General features: G+C 39.6%; 1 protein-coding gene across 1 annotated transcript in view; it reads left to right on the plus strand.

Annotated features, from left to right (window-relative positions):
* The window catches only part of LOC114240356 (uncharacterized), a 196186-nt gene that overhangs the window by 51143 nt on the left and 122172 nt on the right, over positions 1-22871 (plus strand). The window lies entirely within an intron of this gene.

Raw genomic sequence — 22871 nt, forward strand, 5'->3', positions numbered from 1 at the left:
TATTTCACGAAAACTGTTCATATGTTGTTGTTTGTATTATAGGATTTTAGTAATATGAGATGAGGTCAATATTAAGTGGTTTAGTGTTCATAGGAGTCCATGACTTTTTTTTTTTTTTTATTGCTTACCTGTGTGGACGAGCTCACAGCCCACCTGATGTTAAGTGGTTACTGGAGCCCATAGACATCTACAACGTAAATGCGCCACACACCTTGAGATATAGTTCTAAGGTCTCAATATAGTCACAACGGCTGCCCCACCCTTCAAACCGAAACGCATTACTGCTTCACGGCAGAAATAGGCTAAATATTGCATGTCTTGAAACATATAGAGGGCTATTTACGGAACATCTTAGGGCTGAAAAAGAACCACGAACCAGGTCCAAGACCAGTCAGTATATAGTTGAGATATAATTATTGAGCTCAAACGAGGTAAGGTTGACTACTAAATATCAGATAGGTTTTGCTCGCGGTTGTCTTTAGATAAGTATTTATATACATACAAACGAACCCGACAGATGCTAACGGTGCTTTTAGGTACCACAAGCACCGGTCACCGTCCTCGTCGAACCCGTCGCTTGCGACGAATGGCTCGACGAGTGAATTAACCCATAGACACAGCTCACTGAGTTTCTCGCCGGATATTCTCAGTGGGTCGCGTTTCCGATCCGGTGGTAGATTCTGCGAAGCACTGCTCTTGCTAGGGCCAGTGTTAGCAACATTACCGGTTTGAGTTCCGTGAGCTCACCTAAACGTCAAGGAGAAGCTGAAATAGCGTCTCAAGGCTCTACGCATAGGTAAGAAAAAAAAGACAGATGTTGTCCTGCAAAATTTCATTCAAGTCGATCCAGCCGCTTAGTTGCAATATAGATAAATAACAAAGATATTGACTGCAGCGTCGTCTGCCGGGTTGATTTGTGAATCTAACGCATCCAGGGTGCCACCCAAATGCGTACAAAAAAATTCATACAAATCGGTTCAGCCGTTTAGGAGGAGTTCAGTGACATACACACGTACAATAGAATTATACATATACAGGTATACGAAGTAAAAAGAAGTCCGATATGTATGACATTACGTACCTACTGAAAGATTTGAAAATTTGAGTTAATTTCTTCTCTTTGATGGCGCTGAAATCATAAACCTTCCTCTTTTTTTATTTATTTAGAAGCTACCATTGTTAAGCTTGTATTTATAAAAAAATGAAAAAAAAAATGTTTGCTTCTTTTTTCTTCTTTTTTTAATTTAGTACAAGACTCAAATTAGTTTAACACAGATTATAAGAAGAATGAAGTATTGAATTGATCTTGGCGTACTCTGGCTTTCGGTGAATGGCAACTTTTATTTTTTCTAATATTGCACTAATTCCTACGGTCGCCGCTAAATACGCAATCTAAATCCGGCTTTGCAACGCTTTCAGTTTTACGCTAATCGCTTTTAAATTTAGTGAGTACGCGAACTAATTGTTTAGTTAACTTGTAGCTCGGTAATTACGTACGAGCCGCGGTAACTGTTTGTGCATGCGTGTACACGCGAGTCAATGAATTTCGTGGTCACACAGGGACGAATCGTGTAATAAAAATTACCCACCAAAATTGTTTTTTTTTATCCTACCTATGCTGCTAGACTTGAGAGGCTATTTCACCTTCTCCTTGACGTGTAGGTGAGCTCACGGGGCTCAAACCGGGAGTGTTGCTAGCAGTGGCTCTAGCAAGAACTGTGCTTCGCAGAATCTACCACCGGAAGGCCCAAAAGTGAATCGCGTATAACACATTTTTAAAGGAGATGTATGGAAATGGTAGTGCAAGGTAGAGGGGGAAGAGGTCGATCGAAGAAGACATGGATGGATTGTGTGAATGAACGATATGAGAGACAGATGAGTTAGTGTTGAGATGACGGCTGATAGAAGAGAATGGAATAGAAAAATTCGCTGTGTCGACCCCACCTAGTGGGATAAGGTGGAGAAAAAGAAGAGTATAACATATTTATTTAAATACACTCTTGCATACTTTTTACTATAGATATTACTGTCGCGTTGTGTGATTATCGGAAACATTATGAAACGTAATCATAATGAAGACATCCATAATGAAGATGTAACAACTTATCAACTTATCTTATTATGAGAATAGAATCTGCATTATTTCTGAATGTGGGCGTCCAAGTGGCAGGCATTGCTCTTGCGTGATTCTGCGTTTATTATTTCTTTTCCATTGCTTTGACGGGCGAACCAGCTAATGGCCCACTTAGTTTTAAATGATTACTGGAGCCTCCAATCATCAGCAACGTAAATGCCGCCACCCAATTTAATTCACGTGTTCTAAGCCTCAGTTCTATAACACAATGGGTGCCCTGCCCCACCCTTCAAACCGCAATCCATTACGGCTTCGCGGCAGAAATAGACTGGATAGTATTTATATTGTAAAGCGCACATTCTTTTTACTTCAAAGGCTAGAAGAACTGTTTTATAATAAAATTGAGAATTTTCGATTTCACTTCTGAAGACGGGTGTCGGTCTTTATGTTCTGACGTCTATAGATAATTTGTAACAACTTAGCTTAAGGCGATCATAAAAAAAAAAAAAAAAAATTGTTATACAAAATCACGCCAACCCTTAATCCAGAGTCACCACATGTTGATAGTTAAACTCAATATAATTACCTCCCCGCCCCCCTCGACAAATATCACAGAATGCGTCCCATGAAAAAATATAAATAAATCCACGTCGCCTCACAGACTTTGTCGATGGTCACGTACCAAAAAAAGAAAAAAAAAACTATTTTTACATTAAACTTGTTTCACCTTTTGATATAGCACTGCACTGTTAAAATACGGGGAACCTTTGATCTGTATAGGTGGCCATACATAAATCGTTCGAGCGACAAATCACGAGCCCCGAAAACATATCGAATGTTTTGTGCTTTTTATTCGAACTCCCTTAATTTATTCGTTCGTTTCTGTCTATAAATTGAGTTAGTTCACGTTTTGAAGTCCGCGCGTTGCGTCCCTAATCCCCTGTAGTCTGAAGTTTACACGTACTCTTGAAGGCGCATTTTTAATGTTTTGGCGTAATCTTCGACGAATAATGGTATCTCGGATTTGTATTTTGGTTTTAATTTATTTATATTCGTCCTTTTTTGTAGTTGATAGATGAAAATCGATGTTAACTACTTTCTATTTTCTGTGCTTATGCCGGCCAAAGATCTATCGTTTCGGTTTGATTGATAGTAGATATGTAGTTGTTATTTCAAACTTACATTGCTTCCCTAATTATTGTTTTTTTTGCTTAAATGGGTGAAGGAACTCATACATGTGTGCTTAGTGCGAGTTTTTTAACGTTCTCGATAGCGTAAAAGTTAACTCAAATTTGTATGGAGTTGGAACGTTTGCTTACGTTTGCCGCTAGGAGCGCTGTTCCAACTTCATACAAATTTGAGTTAACTTTTACGCTATCGAGAACGTTAAAAAACTCGCACTAAGCGCATTGGTATAGAGTAGAGTAGTATAGAGAGTAGCATCAACAACGTAAATGCCACCACCCACCTTGAAACACGAGCATATATTGCAAGGGTTGTCCTACTCTTTAAGATGGAACTTGTTGCTGCTTACTTCGCAGAAATAGGCAGCTGATGATCAATATCCTTGCGGCCTATGAGGCCCTACCAATAATAATCACTCCAAGTAAAACTTTTACATGTCTCATATTTTTATTACACGATGCCATTCCTTCATCGTGGTATTCATTCGTTAACATTTAATGGGTACCTATTTCATTAGGAAAATTGGTACATGCCTCTGGGATTCAAGCATCGGCGCAATCGCACCGCTCATTATGAATACACCGGACATCTTATCCTTTCGGCCACGACAACTTCCCTTATCATTTAAAAATATAATAATAGTCTTATTGAGACACAGATCAAAGTTTCAATTAATATCATCATCATTATCCTGCCCTTCTCCCGGTCACCTGGGGTCGGCGCAACATGTTTTCTCCTTCCATGCTCTTCTATCATATGCCATTTCTTCGCTCACTCCCCTCTTATCCATATCGTCTTTCACTCAATCCATCCATTTCTTCTTAGGTCTACCTCTTCCTCTATGTCCTTCCACATTCATAGTTAACACTCTCTTACCAATCTCATTTTCATTTCGTCTCATCACATGTCCATACCATCCCAAACGCGCACTTCTCAGCTTCTCTGTCACAGGTGCCACTTTCAGACTTCCTCTTTCAATTAATATACGGGCTTCAAATCTTTCGTAATGGGAAGCATAGACACTTCGTCGCAGATATAGGCAAAACGATTATATCTATGCCTCTGGTTTCACTATTTACTTTATCTCCAATAAGACGGTAAATTATGTTAAGAAGTCCAATATTGTTTTGGCGCTTATGTTCAGCACAATACGAACAAGGCTCAAGGTCATACAAACTCATGGTAACAAACACTGTAGAAGTATTTTTTAAATCTGTGTGGGCACGCGTTAATTTCGTTCGCGTTACGTCTAGAGATGTGTTTGTTATGAAATAATAATAAAATATTATTTTATTCTTGAAATAGACACTTATCGAATACTGCATGGATTGAGAATACCAAACATATTTGTAGAATAGGGATCGCAGCGCATAAAATAAAATTTCCACTGTTCCAAAATCTTCTATTAAAATAATAACTAGATGATGATAGTTTTTTTTTTGATAACGCCATTTTGTTGCGTCTTTAAAGCGATTAGTTGCCCTCAATTAAGAAAAATAGTATTATTATTCGCCAATAGATGTCGGGAAGAGTTGATTATTGAAAACACGAATAAAACAACATTATCTGAAAATAAATCATAGCTAGATCGATTTATTGCCCCCGAAATCCCCTGTATACTAAATTTTATAAAAATCGTTGGAGCCGTTTCCGAGATTCAGATTATATAAGTATATATTAATATACAAGAATTGCTCGTTTAATGGTATAAGATTAATAATTAACACTTTTATTACGTCTTTCTCATTTTTCAACCGACTTCGACATTTTCTTTTTTTCTCTCATTCTCTTCTCCCTTTCTTTCCGTTTTCTCTCACTCACATCTTAATGCTCCGTTCCACACTCTTTTCATACGTTCCGTTCTTACCCATCCTACATATCATCATATTATTTCCGAAGCTTCTAATGCTTAATTGCTTAACTGTTTTCCTCGTCACGGACGAATATTTCAGAGTAGTATTTATTATCCGTCGACATTTGAACTTACTGGTAATTTCACACAGAACGAACCAGTAGTATCTTGAAGTCCAGCAGGCTGTTTGTTGGTAGGACCGGTGGTAGGACCTCTTGTGAGTCCGCACGGGTAGGTACCACCACCCTGCCTATTAATGCCGTGAAGCAGTAATGCGTTTCGGTTTGAAGAGCGGGGCGGCCCAATCGACCTTAGAACTTATATCTCAAAGTGGGTAGCGCATTTATGTTGTACATGTCTATGGGCTCCAGTAACCACTTAACAGCAGATGGGCTGTGTGCTCGTCCACCCATCTAGCAATATAAAAAATTAAAAAACTTGGACCTTCATTTTCACGGCAAGAGGATATCAAGTGTTAGACAGGGCTAATCATCTTCTCTGTTAAATTGAGGTTGTTTTTTTATTATTTCAATGGCCTTACGCATCGTAAGGCAGTTAACTTGTTACCAAGTATTTTTTATTTCATATTCGGTTAATTACTTATCCGACCGCGACGGGGCAACCCTAAGCCACCGTCGCCCGAAAAATATCTTGTCGGATCCCCCGCATTCACTCTCGGTACTTTCAGGCCTCACAAGCACCGATCACAGTCCTCGTCGAACTCATCGATTACGACGAAGAGCTCGAGTGAACCAGCCCATAGACACAGCCCATTGAGTTTCTCGACTTATCTTCTCAATGGGTCGCGATTCCGATTCTGCGAAGCACTGCTCTTGCTAGGGCTAGGTGCTAGCTTCGCTAGAATAGAAAGAAAATGGGGCCACTATAGATTTTTCTTGCGACTAAGAACACTTTTAACTTATCCAACGGTTATTGCAGAAATTAGAACCCCTGATTGTTGTACCGAGGGCCGTGTGCTTGATTCTCAGATCGGGCAAACATTCGTGTGATGAAGAGGTTTCTTTGCTCATTGTTTGGGTGTTTATTATCTATTTTATGTATGTATATACTCAAAAGTTTAAAAGTATGTATATCAGTTTCTGTCAGTTCATAACACGGTGAATCCTAATTTGGAACCGGATCTCCGTGCCTGATTTGTTCCCAGTTATTATATATTCCTTATTGCCATTTAAGTATAAGCCGATAAAACCTTAAAGTAGACTGCACATCTCTAGTCGTGCGGTAAAATAGCTAAAACACGAACTAAAATAATAATGTGTTAGGGATAAGCAAAACACGCTATAGTTCGTATTTATTTCTGTATGCGGGATTTCTGAATCCGCAATAAGCTTGGGCGCCAGCGTTAGCAGGGCTTAACAACATTTGTGTGCGATTGTCACATTTTAAATCTAAAATACTGTTTATTTATTTTTGAAGTTGTATCAGTCTTTTACACTTTAGTTTTACACTTAGTGGATAGTGTTTTAAAATTTATTTTCGATTTATACCGTGAACGAATATGGTTGTGTTAGCAATGAAAAATATTTCGCGTGTTCAAATAAGAGCAGTAGGTATTATTGATACGTGTATGTTAACAGTACGGATTTGAATGAAACAGATAGACTTAATTTTTTTGTAAAATTACCCTATTAAATATTCTGTGAAAATAAAATAGCTAATACTAAAATATTTGCAAATATAATCAACTACTTAAGTAATTTTGTATTTTCACACCTCGACGCCAGGTGGGGGAGGAAAGTCCTCGAATAGAGGCCACGGAGGAGCGTGGAGCGTCCTACAACCAGGTGGACCGACGACTTAGTGCGCACGGCGGGAAGTCGTTGGATGCGGAAGGCGGAGGACCGCATTATGTGGAAGGCATTGGGGAAGGCCTATGTCCAGCAGTGGGCAGATAAAGGCTGATGATGATGATGATGATGATGATGATGATGATGATGATGATGACACAATGCCTGTTTATCGTATGTACCTCTCTTATTGCTATAGATGGGATGAAGAACTAACTAAACTATAGTAAGACGGTGAGGTATTTTGATACTTGAGACATGGAGTTTTATATGAGAACGAAATTTCCATTAAATTATGTAATATCTCAAATTAAGACGAATAAATAAATAAACAGACGTGATGATATCAACCTACGTGGACACGAAATAATCCCTAGCATCGGTCATAAACACATTTTTGGCAGACCATACATTCACTTAAAACCTTTATTACACTAAAACTATATAAAATTTACAGCAATAGTTGGAGATCTCTGTGAAAATTCGATTTATTAATAACAGTCGCACATGTCGTTGACCTTAGTTTTCGAAGTTATGAAAACAATACAAATTTCTAATAGTTAACGCGTTAATACTCGCGTTTGCGTGTTCAAGGAGGACTACGTAAATACAACAACACTTCTAAATGTAAATAATAACAATGTAATTATATTGAATCACTATTCGTTACGTGAATACATCTAAATTGTTAGTTGTACGGTTCTTGATGTCGCAGTCTCTAGGAACCGATTGTTATAAACTATAAACCGTCTTGCTGGTTCGGGCTTAAGGTAGGATAACTTGAATACCACCCCTTGTAATGCGACGCTGAAATCTTAATTGCATTGTCTTTTAACTACTTAAAATTTTGGCTGCGGTATGTAAAATCATAAGCTCTGATCTGGTTTTTTTTATGATTGAAAGATTACTGGTGGCCCGTAGGCCCAGGACAGGTGGGCGAGCAAAGGCTCAGCCAGGAGGGGTATGATTTGCTAACAACTGCCCGACCGCCTCGGAAGGAGACTTAACAACTCAAGAGCAATTGCTTCGCGAATGAATCTATTACCGGATCGGAAGCGGTCGCGGGCCGAAATACGCCCCCAAAAAGATTTCTAGGTGGCGGGTCTTTCTCGACTGATCAGTACTAGGGTAGACTACTGGTGGTAGGACCTCTTATGAGCCCCCACACGGATAGGTACCGTATTTCTGCCGTGAAGCAGTAATGCGTTTCGGCTTGAAGGGCGGAGCAGCCGTTGTGCTTTAAGACTGAGACTTATAACTCAACGTGCGTGGCGGCGTTTACTTTATTGATGTCCATGAGCTCCTCTAACCATTTAACACCAAGTCAGTCGTGATCTCGTCCATCTAAGCGATAACAAAATTTGATTACTGCTGCTACATTCCTTTAATCTTTTCTTTCCCAAATTATTCTTCTATTTTCTCTCCCAAAGGGGCAGAGCTTAAGTCCCGCATCATATATCAGTTTTTCTTTGTTAATACACACCCCTAATACAATGTCCTTAATACGACACGAACAAAATATGATATCGTATATAATAGAAGCGGAACCCGAAACGCTTTAAACGAATATATTAATAACTATCTGACCCGGCAAACATCCTAGTGCCTCAGTCGATAAATAAAAGACCTAAACTTTTGTATAAAATAAAATTAAAACAAAGAAAAGGAATCCGTCCGAAGGGGGACACATCAAAGGAAAAACAAAATTGTTATTTTTATTTAATTCCGAGCATTTTCATATTTATTTACCTTTTAAACCTTCTCTGGACTTCCACAAATCATTCAAGATCAAAATTAGCCAAATCGGTCCAGCCGTTCTCGAGTTTTAGCGAAACTAACGAACAGCAATTCATTTTTATATATATAGACTAGCAGACCCGGCCACACGTTGCTGTGGCTAAGGTTTTTGTTTCTAAATGACACGTGGCCGGCTATGCTATTACCAAAAATTAACAAAGTAAGAACAATTTGATTTCACTGTATTGCGTTTACTACCAAATCAATTTAACTTAGACTTTAGCCTCAGCAACACGTGGTGTTTATGCCTTTAAATTGTAGCTTGTGTGAAACGTTGGGATTTTTAACACAGCGCCATCTATTTTAGGTTTATGAAACTTACAATTAATATCAACATAAGAAATAATTTTATTGTTAATTAATAAATATTGCGACCATTCATCGAAATAAAAACCATCCTATGACCTAAGTTGGAACAAAACACATATTTAAAAAAAATAAGGTAAAATCGGTTCAGTAGTTTAGGTGTCCATCGCGGACAAACAACGTGACACGTAATTTATATATATTAAGAATATGCTTCTTTCCTCCTACTTCGAAATGCTTCTTTCCTCCTTCTTTAAAAGTCGTCGTGGCCTAAGCGATAACACATCCGGTGCATTCGTGTTGAAGCGATGCACCGGTGTTCGAATCTCAGGCGGGTACCAATTTTTCTAATGAAATACGTACTCAACAAATGTTCACGATTGACTTCCACGGTGAAGGAATAACATCGTGTAATAAAATCAAACGCGCAAAATTGTAATTTGCGTAATCACTGGTGGTAGGACCTCTTGTGAGTCCACGCGGATAGGTACCACCGCCCTGCCTATTTCTGCCGTGAAGGAGTAATGCGTTTCGGTTTGAAGGGTGGGGTAGCCGTTGTAACTATACTGAGACCCTTAGAACTTATATCTCAAGGTGGATGGCGCATTTACGTTGTGGATGTCTATGGGCTCCAGTAACCACTTAACACCAGGTGGGCTGTGATCTCGTCCAACCTTCTAAGCATAAAAAAAAAAAAGAATTGGGATTATTTTTTTATGTCACGTTAACTAGTCCCGAGCTACATTCGTAAAGAACTTATGTTACAGGTACCAGAAGACATTTTATATTTATTATATAAATATCTTCCCTTGGCGGGATTCGAACCCGCGACCCCCTTGTGTAGTGACCATGTCACTTACCACTACACCAGGCAGCCGTTAAATTTAAATTTAAATTCCTTCGAATATGCAGATTGCGTTACATTCTACTTCATTCTAGGTCCAACTTCTTTCTGGTCGTTCCCTCAATGCTGAGGATCGTGACTGTATGTAAATCTTCTCCACTCGGTCCGGTTCTGCGCCATATGTACCGCTCCCCATATCTGGCCTCCAGTCACCTCCTTGAGTTGGTCAACCCATCTAGCTGGCGCTCTTCCTCTAGCGCGCTTCCCCTCCATTTGTCCGAGAATTGTGAGTTTCTCCAGGCTGTGCAATGAGGATCGTATTAGGTCCGACTAGGCGATGAAAAATAATTATATTGAAAGTATATAAACAAGCGGCGCCGACGTTCCCTGTCATATTTACACAAAGCTCACAAAATGAAGACACGAAGCGTACACTCAAATAGTATATTTGATTTGTTTAATATAATATTTAAAGTACTAATTGCGATATTAGCTGTTAATGAATTATTATATGTGTGTGTGTGTTTTTAAATAATATATATATTTTTTGGTTAAATGCATTTTGTACAAATAAGTCTGTGTATACAGTGCGTGTTAAAGGTGTACTTAATAAACAAAAGCTTTAACAAAAACAAAGACCGCCTTAAAAATCTATGAAAACAAATTAATATACACTACTCAACGGTAGGCAGCGGTTTGGCTCTGTCCCTGACATTGCTGAAGTCCATGGGCCATGGTAATCACTCACCATCAGGTGGGTCGTATGCTCGTCTGCCTACAGGGGCAATAAAAAAGATACAAATAAAAAAGAATGGTTACAATTATTGTTATTTTTGGAGACCACATAGGAAGCACCAGCTTTCAAATAAAAAAAATAATCATTAAAATCGGCGCACTCAGTCGAAAGTATTGAGGTAAAAAACATAAAAAATTCAGTCGAGTTGAGAACCTCCTTCTTTTTTGAATTCGGTTAAAAAGGAGACAAAAGTTTAAAAGTACACATAATTTGTAATTTTCAATTGCACGCAATGTATTACAAAGATTAGCCGATTCCTGGAAGCGACATTTATTATGCAAGTTCCGGCGAGCATAGACGAATATAATATCATAATATCATGAGGCTACCGAAAATCGGATGTACATTGGTTTTAAAAACCATTGTTTCATCCTATTCCGATAAATATGCCTGTGCCCTTTGTAGTCAAAGATAACACATGACATTTTGTAACGTCAAATTTGACAGTCGCGCATCCTGGTGACAAGCGTTGACGGACTATGACAGTTTTTGCAAATATTCTTTTAAGTTAATGTCTGGCGTTTCCGACGTTTTATTGACCGCAATCAAAATTTATCAACATGCTACACGCACTGTGTCCAAGGAGCACAGCTCTTGTGTTTATATTATTAATATTTAAGGCATGATAATTTATCATGGATACGCATTGTGCGATTTAAGTTAATGTATTAAAATCAATTTCAAGATCTTAATTTTTTATTTTTCTATTATGAAACTTTGTTGTTTTAGATGAGTTTTGCTTAATACGTCTGTCTGGCTGAAGATTTCGTCAAAAATGTTATTAATTAATTGAATCTTTACTTTGGCCACCATATTTGTAATCTAGCTATGTTTCTTGCCAGATGAAGTATTTTTTCTAACACGTGTACACGAAGCCTTGTAATATATTTATTCTAGCTATAGTTATATTGAAATAATTTTTTTTCTACCTATTCGTAGTAGCCTAAGGGACTATTCCAGTTTGGCGCGGACGGGTAGGTGAGCTCACGAGGACAACCACAGAGTACCTACTTGATAACACTAGCCCTAGCAAGAGCAGTGCTTCGCAGAATCCACCACCGGATTGGAATCGCGACTCACTGAGAAGATTCGGCGAGAAACTCAGTGGACTGTGTCTATGGGTTAGTTCGCTCGTCGAACTCTTCGTCGTAATTAGATGAGTTTCACGAGAACAGTGCCCAGTACTTGAAGAGCTTAAAAGCACTGAGGATGGATCTGGGGGATCCAACAAAAAAATTCCCCGTCGTCTGGGTCGGAGATGAAATGAAATGATGAAAACGGAATTCCATATGAAAATCATAGTTGGCCTATCCGGAATACCAAGACAAGTGGCTGCTTCGTGGCGCTTATAGCAGAGAACATAGCTAGGACGATAGAACAAAAATGTTCTACTACTAAGTAGAACCACGCTACAAAAACGAATTCTGTGGCATTGGCTACTGTCAAATGTCAAAGAATTTATTCCCAAGTGCCCATCGAGGTATTACTGATGTCTTCAGCAATAGAAATCACTTTACTCCAAGTTTGCTGCAGATTGACGACAAAAAGGCATAGTTTCGTGGTTATTGTCATTGACTTCCATTTATTCGTGTGTCAGATTTATCTAATAAAAATAATGAAATGCGAATAAATTAAGTCAGTCAGCATGCATTAGGTAGCGTTCTCAATGACGCTACATTTGTATGTAAATTCAGGATCGTAAAGCTTTTATCAAATGTAAAATATAATACATGAAGATGGCATTCCAAATATTTCATTCGGTCGTAAACTTAGACTACGAGACTTGGTGTGCGTAGTATTCGGAACTATAAACTGAAGACAGATCGCTTAGGCTAGTTTCACATCACAAGATATGGCTAAAAATATGATCGTAAAATACATTGTACTAATTCGTTTTTCATTGTACGTAATGTTAGGCAAATAGCCGCGTGACAGTTTATATATATGTATAAATTTTAGTATTTGTAGGCAGATGGGAAAGCGGTCCACTTAGTGGTAAGTGGTTACCGTTGCTATAGATACTACGTGGCAAAAAAAAGGTAGCAGGAAACCCCATGTGCAAGAACGAAGTGGTTTATTTCGCAAGGACAACTCAGCTTAGTGTGCTTAGTGTGAGTTTTTTAACGTTCTCGATAGTGTAAAAGTTAACTCAAATTTGTATGGAGTTGGAAAGTTTGCGTAGTTTTACCGCTAGGAGCGCTGTTCCAACTGCATACACATTTGAATTAACTTTTACACTATCGAGAACGTTAAAAAACTCGGACTAAGCACACTGGTAGCGATATATTTGTAAATTGACAAAATATATGAACTAGTAAATAGTAGTAGTAGTAGTAGTAGTAGTAGTAGTAGTAGTAGTAGTAGTAGTAGTTTTTACTGGTGGTAGGACCACTTGTGAGTCCGTGCGGGTAGGTACCACCAACCCGCCTATTTCTGCCGTGAAGCAGTAATGCCTTTCGGTTTGAAGGGTGAAGGTTTGAAGGTTGAAGGCTCTCTTTAAGAACTTATATCTCAAGGTGGGTGGCGCATTTACGTCGTAGATGTCTTGGACTCCAGTAACCACTTAACACCAGGTGGGCTGTGGGCTCGTCCGCCCATCTAAGAAATAAATAAAATATATATATATATGTCGTAGGCGGCACCAGGGATGGCTGAGCGGTAATTTCGTCATCACTCGTATTCGATTGAACTCAGTTTAGTCAATAAAACTTTTCAATAATAATTATTGAAACTCAACACACACAACTTTCACAATGACAGGATAAACCGACAGTTTCGTTGCACATACCGACCGACAGACCGACTGACTGACTGACTGACTGACAGAGACTCACTGACTGACAGAGACTCACTGACTGAGACGGACGGAATGACTGTCTGATACGGAATGCTACGACTCTGTCCACGTACCGCCATTTTATACTGTGGCGTTACGGAGTCTACCCTTCATTTTGTGATATTTATCAAAACAACATTTCATCATTTAAAATAATAATCAAAACCACGGTCTTAATATTACTAAAAGTCGTTATCCACGACACGGCCATTCTGACACGTCACACGTCCTCGTGTGATGGTTAACCTACAATCAAAAACATCCACGAGAACACTTGTTCCGCTCGATCACTCCTGACTACACTTTACGACTTATCGGAAAATTTAAAAGTCATCAAATAATTTTTAATTCTAAACACAAATTCTATAACGACATTGAAAGATTACACAAACGAAAATAAGTGATTTACTACTGCTGCAAGTTCTCCCCGTACAATTCATGTACACAGTAACTAAGTCATCCCTGTGACTACAAGTGTTCAATGATAGTCATCCCTGTGACTACAAGTGTTCAATGATAGTCATCCCTGTGACTACAAGTGTTCAATGATAGTCATCCCTGTGACTACAAGTGTTCAATGATAGTCATCCCTGTGTTTACAAGTGTTCAATGATAGTCATCCCTGTGACTACAAGTGTTCAATGATAGTCATCCCTGTGACTACAAGTGTTCAATGATAGTCATCCCTGTGACTACAAGTGTTCAATGATAGTCATCCCTGTGACTACAAGTGTTCAATGATAGTCATCCCTGTGACTACAAGTGTTCAATGATAGTCATCCCTGTGACTACAAGTGTTCAATGATAGTCATCCCTGTGACTGCAAGTGTTCAATGATAGTCATCCCTGTGACTGCAAGTGTTCAATGATAGTCATCCCTGTGACTGCAAGTGTTCAATGATAGTCATCCCTGTGACTGCAAGTGTTCAATGATAGTCATCCCTGTGACTGCAAGTGTTCAATGATAGTCATCCCTGTGACTCACATATCAACAGTCATCCCTGTGACTCACATATCAACAGTCATCCCTGTGACTCACATATCAACAGTCATCCCTGTGACTCACATATCGACAGTCATTCCTGTGACTCACATATCGACAGTCATCTCTGTGACTCACATATCGACAGTCATCTCTGTGACTCACATATCGACAGTCATCTCTGTGACTCACATATCGACAGGCATCCCTGTGACTCACATATCGACAGTCATCCCTGTGACTCACATATCGACAGTCATCCCTGTGACTCACATATCGACAGTCATCCCTGTGACTCTAATCGACAGTCATCCCTGTGACTCTAATCGACAGTCATCCCTGTGACTCTAATCGACAGTCATCCCTGTGACTCTAATCGACAGTCATCCCTGTGACTCTAATCGACAGTCATCCCTGTGACTCTAATCGACATCCCTGTGACTCTAATCGACAGTCATCCCTGTGACTCTAATCGACAGTCATCCCTGTGACTCTAATCGACAGTCATCCCTGTGACTCTAATCGACAGTCATCCCTGTGACTCTAATCGACAGTCATCCCTGTGACTCTAATCGACAGTCATCCCTGTGACTCTAATCGACAGTCATCCCTGTGACTCTAATCGACAGTCATCCCTGTGACTCTAATCGACAGTCATCCCTGTGACTCTAATCGACAGTCATCCCTGTGACTCTAATCGACAGTCATCCCTGTGACTCTAATCGACAGTCATCCCTGTGACTCTAATCGACAGTCATCCCTGTGACTCTAATCGACAGTCATCCCTGTGACTCTAATCGACAGTCATCCCTGTGACTCTAATCGACAGTCATCCCTGTGACTCTAATCGACAGTCATCCCTGTGACTCTAATCGACAGTCATCCCTGTGACTCTAATCGACAGTCATCCCTGTGACTCTAATCGACAGTCATCCCTGTGACTCTAATCTACAGTCACCTTTTATGAGAACCATCGTATAAAATTGCTGAATTATGAAGCTACTACTAATAGATTTCTCGACAAGAGAACATTCGGCACCAGATTCCAAATAAAAATAAAACGACTCAACAGCTTTTTCTCATTTACCAAAATACCCGATGTTACGCAGCTACCGGCACGTCACGGCGTCGCTCCGCTGCTGCGTTGCTCGCTGCCGTCGATGACATTGCGGCATCAATTTGCCTCGGCGGCAACTCGTGGCAATGTTTTTGCTTAGATGGGTGGACTATGCACGAGCTCACAGCCCATCCGGTGCTATGTAGTTATTGGACCCCACAGATATCCTCAACGCAAACGCGTCATCCATCCCGAGATACAAGTTCCAAGGTCTTAGCATAGCTACAACCGCTGCCCCACCATTCAAACCGAAATACACATTGCTTCACGGCAGAAATAGGCAGGGTGATGGTACCCGTGCGGTCGATGGCACTATACGGAGCACCCGTCTGGTGCCACGTCCTTACCCACGAGAACGTCGCCGCGCTGCAGCGCCGGTAGCGCGCGAGCGCAGTCAGAGTCATTCAAGGATACCTCACAGTCTCCTACGAGGTGGCGCGCCCTAGCGCAAGTGTAGCCGGAGCGCGGGGGCTCCAATCTCGGCAGTCCGTGCTGGAGGCGTGGTCTCGTCGTTTGGCGGACCCGTCGGCCGGCCTCCGTACCGTTGAGGTGATCTGCCCGGTTCTCGCGGACTGGGTAGGCCGCGACCGCGGAAGACTCACCTCCAGCTACCTGTGCAGACTCACAAGACATTTTACCACCACGCAAACTTTTTACCACAGCAAATCTTACCAGCCACCACGCAAACTACAATTTTGCGGGTTCCACCTCTCCTACACGATGTTACTCCCACACTGCGGAAGCCAACCGCAAACACTTGTCAAGCACGCACAAGCACGCACTTCACCAGAAAAACTTGCATCCGCCAGCGGGACCCGAACACCGCCGCATCGCCAGACACGAACGCACCGGACGTCTTATCTTACAGGTCACGACGACTTCAGATGTGTCAATTTTTCTTCCCCACGGAAACTTGCTTGCTTTCTTGTTTGCTTGCTGGAGCCCGAAGTCATCGAACGTGTAGTGTTATTGGTATTGAATCTAGTAGATTCTAAAGTTTCAGCGACAATTCACCGTCTCATGTCTTGGTTTACTGCACTAGTGCCATGTAACTCTAGCAGTAGTCATTGGCTTAAAAACTATTCGTGTCGGAACTACTCACTCGTCATGACAGATCTATTATTGCGATCAAAGTTTCACTTGAGACTTGCACTTGCCTTAATTTATTGCAACAGCTTGTTACGTGTCGTATTTCCGCTAGTAAATGCCATGTGATAAATCGAGAGTCAACTGGGCAACATGAACGTAAGATGTGACGATTTCTTCGTGGCTCAGATCTTCCATCGAGGTAATAGAGACGTTATTACACGACTTACGTATGCTGCATTCACGCTCTTGTGGCGTACCACTACTAGTATTCTGATCTGCATCATGTTTTTTTTTTTTGCTGTACTTCGAACATGTTCAAACACGTCACGCCAGTGAGAGTAGAGTTCTGATCTCACTTCTGATGTCGTAGGCGGCACCAGGGATGGCTGAGCGGTAATTTCGTCATCACTCGTATTCGATTGAACTCAGTTTAGTCAATAAAACTTTTCAATAATAATTATTGAAACTCAACACACACAACTTTCACAATGACAGGATAAACCGACAGTTTCGTTGCACATACCGACCGACAGACCGACTGACTGACTGACTGACTGACAGAGACTCACTGACTGAGACGGACGGAATGACTGTCTGATACGGAATGCTACGACTCTGTCCACGTACCGCCATTTTATACTGTGGCGTTACGGAGTCTACCCTTCATTTTGTGATATTTATCAAAACAACATTTCATCATTTAAAATAATAATCAAAACCACGGTCTTAATATTACTAAAAGTCGTTATCCACGACATATATATATGGTAGTAAATATTTTTATATATGTATATAGATAACGTTTTGTATTTAAAACGGGTGGATAAGCGAAAATGCTCAAATGGCTGCCCATTATAAATTCGTAGTCTGTAGCTTGGATCTCATGACGTATTAAAAACGTATCTATCGAGAACACGTTCAGTATTAGAAACCGACAAAGGATTTCTTAAAATCGATCAAAACTCGATCGAGATAAAATAATATTCGAAAAGTCAACTTCAAAATTTTAGTTATTTATTAATCTATTTTAAATGATTTACAGTAGAGTGGAGTTGATTTTAAAATTAAAATTTTATTGCTCGTTTTTGAGCAAAATATCTACAGAAAAGTGTATTGAATTTAGGTTTTGATGTGAGAGGTGTTTTTTGTATCTGGCCTGCCACCCCGTGCTTACCGTCAATAAGTTAGGGGTAAGATAGGAAGGAACGTCTGTAATTTGGCAATAAAGTAATTGTTGAATGTTATAATGAATAACAAAATATGTCATCATTTTTGTGAAAACACGAGTAATTCTTGGAGTAAACTTGAAAAGGGATAAAATAGTTTCGTTAGCCTCTGTGTTCTATTGTTTTTATCAACGAGACCTAGAGAATAAACTGCAAATTATTGATAAAATTTATATATTCATTTCCTGACATAGGAATTCCTGAGTAGAAAACATGATGCCAACATTACAAACATTACTAATACGTTCCGGGAGCCGGTAATTTAAACAAATGATGACGATATTTTGAAGGCTCCATAAAAATGTTGTACTTCAGCGTTAGATAGTGTAAGGGGTGATACAGATTGACTAGTAATAAAAAAAGGGAATTTGAAATAAAAATAAAAACATTACAATAAAAATAATCCGTTTAGATCTACATCAATAAATTATTCATGTTTACCACCAACACAACGACATAACTTCGCTGTGCTGACAAATTCATCGCTGAGACATCAAAAGTACCGATAGCTGGTCCAGTCCATGAGCTAATAGCGGTTACCGTGATAGGTAATTAGGTTTTTTTTTTTATTGGCCTTGTAGGCAGACGAGCATACGACCCATTTGATGGTAAGTGGTTACCGTCGCCCATGGACTTCAGCAATGTCAGGGGCAGAGCCAAGCTGCTGCCTACTGTTAAATACTCTCCACAAGTTTTGTTTAAAGAAGGATATGTGTTTTGTTTGATGAAGCGCTCGGGAAACACTGGTATTTACTGTAACTGTACATAATTGAAGGTGTACCGTAAGTATTTGTTTCGTGTTAAATAGTGAGATTTAATACAATTGTATTTAAAAATAATATGAAATGATTTAAAGTCTTAAGCTGTCTTCCAGTCGTGTTATCTATGTGCCTTTGTAACAATTTCTGTAACTTATAAAACGAATTAAAATTGCGTGAGTTGTTCTAGATTGTCCTAAATAACCATCTTAAGATGTAAGTCTTTGACCAGTGTGTGTTGCCGGTGATGATAAATGACACAGAGACGTGGTCGCTCACAATAGCCTTATCAGAAGACTCAAGATAACCTAAAAAACAATGGCCATGACTGTCCTCGTTATTTTTCTAAAAGAGGTGATTCGCAGGAGAACCGAGATATCGACGTAGCCCAAAGGATTGTCAACTTGAAGTCACAGTGGGCAGGACATCTTGAGCGTTTGGCCGCTGTAGCCACGATTGTTGATTGTTGAAATGTACTATACGATTTTTAAATTAAAATTAAATTCGCTATTATTTATTGACTTGGACCTGATGTCGAATACAGAAAGAATTTCAACTAGGCATGTGTCATTTTGCGGTCCCTAGGGAAAATGTATCAGAGGCTACTCCACTTATCGTTTGTTTAGATAATTATTTTTTTTTGTCATAGACAACTAAACTATCTTAACACCCTCTTAGTGTATGGTAGATACTGAAGCCCAGAGACATCCCTACAAATAATGCTGATAAATACCGTAAAATATGATCTAATTCCCAATCGTATAGGTATACGACAGAGAGAAGATCTTCCACTGAGCTCGGAGGTATTGCTCGGTAGACCGACGGTCCGTATGTTGTTGTTCGGAACCTGTATATATGCAAGCTTATCTTGAAAATGTCGTAATTCCGGTGGTAGATTCTGCGAAGCACGGTTCTTGCTAGGGTTCGCGTTAGCAACGTCATCAGGTTTGAGCCCCGTGAGCTCACCTACTAGTTAAGGCGACGCTGATAAGCCTCTCAAGCTTAGGTAGGAAAAAAAGAGGCGTAAGCGAGATTCAGGCGTCTGTCAAATATCTTGTGTTCTGTGATGGCTACCGCCACAGGGTCGTGCATGCCCCTACCCTTTAACTTGAACTCTTTACAAACCTGAGTGCCCATAAATTTAAACAATTAGACCTCCACGAGGATAAGACAGGAAAAAACCGGCAAATTCATGTTAAATTTCGTGTTATCCTGACTTTTCCCTTGATTAGCTACCTCGGTAATTGCGATCCTAGTTTAACTAAATTTACTATAAGTGTGCGTAGCCTAACAGCTGTAAGTAGCTGTAGCTATACTTGAGACCTTGGAGCTCATATCTCAAGGTGGGTGGCGCATTTTACGTTGTAGATGTCTATGGGCTCCAGTAACCACTTAACACCAGGTGAGCTCGTCCACCCATCTAAGCAATAAAAAAAAAATAAAAAAATATATAACAGGAAAGGTGCTTGGTATTTATATTCGTATGAAGCGATGCGATTATACGCATTTAAATACTAGAGGTCCCGCAGTTGTCGAAATTCGACTATAATTAATTGGAATTGTAAGTTTGTACACTATTATGATTGTATTTTATACTTCTATAATCACAAATTTCGCCAAGGCTACACGATAAAAAAATATAAATACAGACAAACAATATTTAATCTATTCTCAATTTGACCACAGACGTCAAGAACAAAACTTTGACAATTAATAAATAGTATGCATGCGTGTGTGCGTCAAATACATGGTATGTAGTGTGTGTAATGTTTTCTTTATTGATTTAATGTATCTTTTATGCATTATTTAAAAAAAATATTAGCATTGTGCACTTCTTCTCTATATTCTCTATAAGTGTGGAAAATTTCATACTCCTCCGTCCGCGTCATTTTCGTTAAAAGGGATACAAAGTTTTTGCTTCACGTATTAATATATAGATGTACTATATTCTTAGATTTTTTCCATGCGGTTCCAATTTAATATTAGTAACGTGCGAATGCCTAATGGAAAAAAGACATTCTGGATCAAAATACTTTAGATCCTATTCTATATTCGCGGATAGTTTAAACACAGCGGTGGGTCGTATAGTGAAAAATGATAATTTTGTTCAGGGCCAATCGTTACGGATACAGATTTCGCTTACCAAATAATTTTGGCGACTTTACCTCCTTATGTTACGCTCAGCTATTTATTTCAATCTTGTCCTCAAGAACCGGTCATCGTTTCCTCGTCGAACCCTTCGTCGCAAATGACGGGTTCGACGAGGAAATTAACCCACAGACACAGCCTACTGAGTTACTCAGCGGATTTTCTCAGTGGGTCGCGTTTCCGATCCGATGGTAGATTCTGCGAAGCACGGCTCTTGCTAGGGTTCGTGTTAGCAACGTCGTCAGGTTTGAGCCCCGTGAGCTCACCTACTAGCTAGACGAATCTAGAATAACCCCTCGAGGTTACTAGAAAAGGTAGGATAAAAAAAAATCTATCTTGAAGGGCATTTTGGGATGATCTTGTATAATTGAGTTTTAAGAACGGCCTATCTCAATCTCTTCTAAATCTACAAATAACGCAGCTGGTTGCCGGCCAAAGTTCATGGGTTCGATTCCCGCTATGGGCAACCATTCGTATGTCGGACAGTCCTATTATTGTTGCTCAGTGCCGTGGTATTTGAAAGTTGTATATTATGTATATATACACACGTGGTAAGTGTATCCATTTCTGACACAGATAGAGCAGGAACTCCTGATTTGGAACCAAATAGCCGTGTGTGATATATCCACAATTATTTATTTATTTATCTACTCAGATTTTTTGGTTTCGTAAAGAGCCATTTAAATTGAAATTTATCAATTCCGATCAACAACGCCGAAAAATAAATATTCTTTCATCATCCATCACTTCTATCGATATCACAATAATAGGTCTCATTATTGGATCAGTAACTATTTTTCGAATCATTTTCTAATACGCTAATAAGATGCCCCTTGCAAATCTACTTATGTTGACTTTGTTGCTTACAATCTTTTTGCATTCTACTGTAGTAGAAGACGTTTATTTCTTAATGAATTATTCCTTTGCAAAAAAGTCAAATACATACATATATCCCTTGCAAAAGAAGCATTCTGCGTTTTTTTTATTGCCTTTGTAAGCAGACGAGCATACGGCCCACCTGATGGTGAGTGGTTACCGTCGCCCATGGACTTCAGCAATGCCAGGGGCAGAGCCAAGCCGCTGCCTACCGCTTAATACTCTCCACAAGCCTCTTTTGAAGAAGGACAAGGAAGAGGAACAAGAAGGACTTTTGACAAGGACATGTCATAGCGCTCGGGAAACACCGTGGAGAGAAGCTCATTCCATAGCCGGATGGCATGTGGCAAAAATACCTCTGGAAACGCACTGTCGATGAACGCAGCGGTTCCAGATAATATGTATGAACTCTGCTCCGATGGCGAGAGGTGCGTTGATAAAAACGAGATGAAGGGATCATCTCAAACAATTCCTCTCCCTCTCAAATAATTGTAACAAAAAAGAACACAAATCACTACATTTATTTCTATTATTACAATATTTATTAAAATTTTAATAGTTGCTCTTCCACCACATACTTTGGACCTTAAATCACTCAGTATTCTTATACTGTTACGTTACTATTTTTAATGTCAATTAACTATAATTCACTGTGAAAATGAAATAGTCTGTATTAAACACCATGTTCCCACGCGCGGCTCTCTGTTATGTAATTATGTTGTTAAATCGCTTGAATGAGACACTTATTTTACGTATTCTTTTCCAAAAAAAAAGGTAGGCAGCGGCTTGGCTCTGCCCTTGGCATTGCTGAAGTCCATGGGCGACGGTAACCACTCACCATCAGGTGGGCCGTATGCTCGTCTGCCTAGAAAGGCAATAAAAATAAAAATAAAAAAAAAACATAATAAATTTTGCTTTGATAATGTAATTATTAATTGCTACACTATTAATAGAAATTGAAAAAAAAATGTAGCGCGTGAGAAACATCAATATACAAACAAAATTATATCACTTAATAAATCTCTTTGATATCATTTGAATATTTTTCGTAAATATCTTGTGAGTCCGCGCGGGTAGGTACCACCGCCCCGCCTATTTCTGCCGTGAAGCAGTAATGCGTTTCGGTCTGAAGGGTAGGGCAGCCGTCGTAACTATACTGAGATCTTAGAACTTAAAT

This window comes from Bombyx mandarina, chromosome 21 (assembly GCF_030267445.1).
Source record: "Bombyx mandarina strain Sakado chromosome 21, ASM3026744v2".
Lineage (NCBI taxonomy): Eukaryota > Metazoa > Arthropoda > Insecta > Lepidoptera > Bombycidae > Bombyx > Bombyx mandarina.